Below are 6,395 nucleotides of genomic sequence, written 5' to 3' on the forward strand. Positions count from 1 at the left end.
ATTTAAATGTATGGTTATATTGATACCGTATATTGTACTATATTAATTCCATGCATTCTACTAATTAAATGACTCCTTACTATATTTGAGATTATATCGGTACCGTATATTATTTTTGTATGTACGCCATAAACTGTTGAGTTTGTTGCTTCCTCCTAACCTTATATGTTATATCGATACATACATAGGTACCTATATAATAGATCCCAATAAATTCATTGCGTGATGTGGTCTCTGTCTACCCTAATGAGGGACAGGAGTGACGATATGTATGTATAAATAGAGAATCATCCCTCTTTATGAAGTCGATTAAAATGAAATACTTATTTCTATAACTTGGAGTACATAACAGACATTAAAAACAAGTTATCCCTATATTACATAGATTAATTAAATTTTAAATTATAATTAGGTAAGTCCGCTAGGCTAACTAAAAAATATTAAGGATAATTATGATAGATATGATCATTTTATTTATTCATTTATTTATTTATAAATTCTTTATTTGCATTATAAACTATATAAAATAACAAAAACAACATTAGGCAAGGAACATAGCAAATAGGCGGCCTTACCGCTTTCAGCGGTTTCTTCCAGGCAACCAAAATATGGTGGCAGAAAATAATGTTAAAGTACTAAACTTAAACAAAGAAAAAAAAATACACACATACATACATACATATACACACATATATACACATACACTAAATACAATATATTACACATAATAAAATAGCCAAATGAACTACACAAATTTACACAGATATAATAAGGTTAAAAAGACATGTTGATATAATTACCTACATTACATTAAAAACCTATATTATAAAAAATAAAAGAACATTAAAATAATTGTACAAAAAACACCAAGAGTTTTACAAGGACTGAGCCTGATCTAGGTAGTGTGCTTTCAAACGTTTCTTAAAGATGTTAATTGATTCCGATTTTTTTATAAAATCGGGCAAGGAATTCCAGAGACGAATAGCGGAGATGGTGAAAGAAGAATCGTAGAATGAAGTATTGTGAGAAGGAAACGCAAGAGTCAGTTTGTTTGCAGAGCGAAGTATAGGATCGTCATGACCGAGGAAATTGAATTTTACTTTGAGGTAGTTAGGAGTAGAAGGACTAAAAAGGATGTTGTACAGTAAGTGAAGTATGTGAGAGTTTCGACGCAACTTGATCGGGAGCCATTCGAGCTGAGATCGATAATTAGAAACATGGTCAAACTTTCGAAGGCCAAAAATAAAACGAATACATAAGTTTTGAAGGCGTTGAAGGGAAGAAAGAAGATTTTCGTTTATGTCACTGTAGCAGACATCATGTGAGCGTGTTTCTTCTGAACTTAAGTATGAACACAAAATAAAACAATTGTTTCGGTAGTAGGTATTTTTAAGTTTTATTGTTTAAAATCAAGTAGGTACAATAATAAACCCATAGTCATAATAATCAAAGTGTCGGACAAATCAAATACACCGAAATAGGAACATAAAAGTAATTTAAGAAATTAACAATTTTAAGAACGACCAGTTGAGAGGCTAATTTACTGTGACATTGTCTATAGTTAACTTGTGTATGTAAGCAATACTAGTTTTCAATCGTGGCTCTGCCCACGTGACAAGTTGATAAAATTTAACAAATTGAAATTCCTTATTAGCCGTTTAGGCGTTAAAAAAATAAAACAAAAATGCTTAGAAAAATATTAACCTGAAGAATCACATATCAGACATACCTATCAGTACAAAGTCTCAAAAAAAGGCCCTTTAGGCGTCGAAAAGAAAAATAAAAACGTTTAAAAAATTATTAACGTACCTATCAAAAATAAGATAAAACAGTCCAAAATCTCAAAAAATTACACAACTACACAAAAATTACACAACAATATATATACTTTGTAAATTTAAATTATGGTTATTATCTATAATAGAACCTATTATTTCTGTTTATTTGTTTTGCACAAAAAGAGGACGGTATTTGATTATAATACAAGTTCACAATAATAATAAATTTTTTCGTAAGTAGTTGGTTAACGCGCGCGCGTAAACAAACACGACGCGACGTTGCGTTCTGTGCTGTGATAGTCATAGTCAATCATGGTTGTCGTGATTGATGTAGATCGTTTCGATCGTTTTTTGTATTGTTTATTGTATCTTCTTCTTCCTAGTCGTATCCTCATGGCTGAGGGACGTGACCACCAAAATTTGCTTTTTGGGATAGGGCTCTCCACTTGTCTCTATTTTTGGCCTGATGAAATGCCTCCTGGAACGTGCAGTCAGCAGCCTTGACAATCGCGTCTGTCCATCGTGTAGCCACTCTGCCTCTGCCTCTTTTCCCCTCTAATTGCCCAGCTAGTATGAGACTCTCAAGATTATTAGGCTCCCGGCGGGCTATGTGGCCAAAAAAGGCAAGTGATCGTTGTAGACAAAGCGTGGACAGGCGGGTGGTAATTTTGAGTTGCTGAAGTATAGACGTGTTGGTCCGGTGTGCGGTCCAAGGGATGCCGAGCATTTTACGCCAGCACCACATTTCAAAAGCGTCAATCTTAGCTCGAGTACGTGCTTTTAGTGTCCATGTCTTGGAGGCATATAAAAATATTGAAAAGATTAGGGAACGCATTAGTATTATTTTTGTGCTACGATAGATGTTCTTATTCTTCCATATCTTTTCTAAGCGCCCAACCGCAGATTTAGCCATCTGAGCCCGTCGGACTGAGCCTCTCGCAGTTACCATTGTTGCTAATCAACGATCCCAGGTAGACAAACTCCTCTACGGGTTGGAGATCTTGTAGTAAGGATGTCTTTTGTATTTGGTTCAGCTTATCGACGTACATCAGTTTGGTTTTATTGCGATTGATTTGGAGGCCAAAGTCTCGACTAATCTTTTCGAGCCGCGCTAGAAGTTCAGCAAGTTTCACTTCGCAAGTACTTATAAGCGTGGTGTCGTCAGCGAACCTTAGGTTGTTGAGAAGGTATCCGTTAATTTTAATACCATCCTCCCAATCTTCCAACACTCGACGCATTATATATTCGCCTACGAGGTTGAACAGCTGTGGAGAGAGGATGCAACCCTGTCTGACACCACGCTCTGTAGCAAACGGCTCTGACAGATCATTGTCTAATCGCACCCTTGATCGACCTTCCAGATAGAGGTTTTGTACCAAAAATATGAGATGATCGGGGATGCCCAACTCTCTCATCACCTCCAGCATTTTGGACCAGACGATGCAGTCAAAGGCCTTAGCGTAATCCACAAAACAGAGTACTATTGAGACATTGAATTCTCTGCTCTTTTCTATCAGCTGACGGATGTTTAGGATTTGTTCTCGGGTACCCCTGCCCTTTACGAATCCCGCCTGCTCTTTGGATATCTGTCTAGTTATATAGTGTGCCAATCTGTTGTTTATAACATGGAGAAGAATCTTACTGGCGTGTGAAATTAGTGAGATGGTCCGATAATTTCCACACTTTTTAGTCGACCCTTTCTTATGTAGTGGTATCACGAGAGATTCTGTCCAATCGTCTGGCCACTGTCCTGTTCTCCATACTTTAAGACATATTGAATGCATTACTCTGATTCCAGACTTACCCAAGCTCTTAAGCACTTGTGCCTGTATACCATCTCCACCGCAAGCTTTTGTTTTGAGCTTATTTATAGCTGCTTCTACTTCATGGAGAACGATGTCGGGTTCTTTATCTGTAAAATCTAATCTAGTGTCAGGTTCATCAGCGTCATATTTGTACAGGTCTTGGCAGTAGTTCCTCCATCTTGTCATCACTTGTTTCTTGTCTAAAATTTTCATCTTCTATGTTCCAAGATTTTGATTTTCGTTCCCGTGTGAGAATTTTCACCTTTTGGAACATGTCTCTTGGATGTAGGGTATCAGAGTGTGTTTGTATATCTCTACATATGGAATTGATATATGCATTCTTGTCATGTCTACAGAGACGCTGTACTAGTGAGTCAAGTTCAGAGTATCGCTGTTGTTCTTCCTTTGAACGAATTCCTCCAGTCTTTAGAGCCTTTCTTTGTGCGATTGCCTCCCAAGTGGTCATCCACTCAGATCTAGGGTGTTTTACTTTCCGTCCATTTGTGATTGTTCTAGTTGTCTCTTCTAATGCGGCCTTAAGCTGATTCCATGATGTATTATAATAATAATAATAATAATAATGTTTATTTTTCTCTCCACAATAAACAATTTACATATTTTATAACATTTACAATACAGTGCACATATGTTGTGGGGAGACTGGCGTCTTAAACTAAGCAGTTTCCTGCTTGTATTTCAAGACACCAGGCCTCCAACCCTCGTACTCTAATAAATGTTAACAATAATAGCATGATTAATTATAATGACATGTGACATTTTATTCTAATTTTAACATTATCAATATCATTTAAATCTCAACATTAACAATATTATTACTTTAAATTAATTTTAATAAGTATGTGTGAGTGGGAGTAAGTGTGGGTGAGTGTGTGTATGTGTGTTATTATAAAAATGTGATTATGAATAATTTATACTTATATATTATATATTTTTTATTTTTATTTTATTTATCCAGCTAATCTTTATTTCTACCTATTAGATTTTCTGTTTCAGTATAAGTGAGGTTTAAAAGCCATTGAGTTACAGATTTCTTGCATTCTAATTTTGTTTTGGGGTAGATATTTAATATTTTATTGGCATTATTATACAATATTTTTTCTAACTTAAAAAAGAATCTATGGGCAAAAGATGTTCGGGTAATCTCAGTATTAAATATTTTGTATTGTCTCCTAGAAACTGGTGTAGGTGTATAGAAAACCAGTGAATGCTGCTTAAGTATCGTGAAAAGTACAAACAGTTGTCTAACTGTGAGGACTTTAGCTTCCTGGTATAGCTCAGTGGTAGGGAAGAGCCTCGGCTTGATCAGGCATATCTTAAGTAGAAGTCTTTGAGTTCTCTCCAGCTCTATAAGTTTGGTCTTTGCTGCTCCGCCCCAAGATGTAATACAATAGGAGATAACCGATTGTGCAAGAGCGATATAAACTGTTTTCATTGTTTCTCCGTTGGCAACGTACCTCAATTTCTTAAAAACAAATATCAATTTTCTGAGTCTCTGGGATATGTTATGTATGTGTTCGGCAAATGTTAAGCTGCTATCAATCGTCACCCCGAGATATTTAATATGTGTCGTTGTACTTATTTCAGAGCATTGGCACAAAATGGAAGAAGGTAAAGAACATTTATGCATATATATTCTCAGATTTTGCGGCAAATTCAATTTACGCATTGAGAAACACATGTATTTGGTTTTCTCTATGTTTAGCGTTAGACTATTCTTAGCCATCCACTGAGATACGACGTTAAAACCTCTTTGTGCTAATTCAAAAACCTCAGTCCAAGTGTTGGCCGTGAACGTTATGGCAGTATCATCTGCGTAAGATGTTATTTCACCATTTTGTAGCGTAAGTTGACACAAATCGTTTAGGTAACATAAAAATAGAGTTGGGCCAAGTATACTGCCTTGCGGAATGCCGAAATTGAGTTTTTGTTCAGAACTACAGTGTTTACCTATTTTAACAAACTGAGAGTGATTTGTTACGTAATCCTTAAACAGAGCTAATTGTGTGCCACGAATACCTAGTTTTTCGAGTTTTTTTATCAATATTGTTAGAGAAACAGTATCGAAAGCCTTTTTTAAATCTAAAAATATAGTGAGTGTTTTTTTGTTACAGTCTAGATTTTTCACTACGTTTTGAGTAAAGTTATGAACAACTTCATCAGTCGACCTTCCCTTCCGAAAACCAAATTGTGTATCTGCTAAGAGGTGTTTTGATTCCAGAAAATTAACTAGGCGCTTATTAATTACACGCTCAAATACCTTTGAGAAGGAAGTCTGAATGGCTATTGGTCGGTAATTGCTAACAATATCTTTTTTTCCAGATTTATAGATAGGTATTACCGCAGATTTTTTAAAAGCTTCTGGAAAAATGCCTTTTTCCATGCAACGGTTAAATAGGTGCGTAAGTATTGGAGCAATTACCTCAACATTATCTTTAACAACCTTTACAGGTATATCATCACATCCTGGTGCACAATCTGATTTTAAAGTCATTATAATAGATGAAATTTCCTCTACAGTGGTGTCAGATAGAACCAAAGAATCAATCGGTGGATTATCTTTCGGGAGTGCCGTTTGATTGATTAAATCTATATTAGTCGGTATAGCTTCTGCAAGTTTACGTCCAACATTAGCGAAAAATTCGTTAACCGTGTCTATAGATTCTCGCTCAGTCCTTTTAATTTTGAGAAGTTCATTAGAACTTACCTTTTGATGCTCTAAGTTGGTAACTTCTTTAATACTTTTCCAAAGTTTTTGTTTGTTATTTTTAGCTTTCTGCAATTCTTCTTTTTC

General features: G+C 35.4%; 1 protein-coding gene across 2 annotated transcripts in view; it reads right to left on the reverse strand.

The window, feature by feature from the left end:
• LOC121730333 (solute carrier organic anion transporter family member 74D-like) overlaps positions 1 to 6,395 on the reverse strand; it is a 104,790-nt gene that overhangs the window by 57,184 nt on the left and 41,211 nt on the right. The gene's annotated exons all lie outside the window — the stretch shown is intronic.

This window comes from Aricia agestis, chromosome 9 (assembly GCF_905147365.1).
Source record: "Aricia agestis chromosome 9, ilAriAges1.1, whole genome shotgun sequence".
NCBI lineage: Eukaryota > Metazoa > Arthropoda > Insecta > Lepidoptera > Lycaenidae > Aricia > Aricia agestis.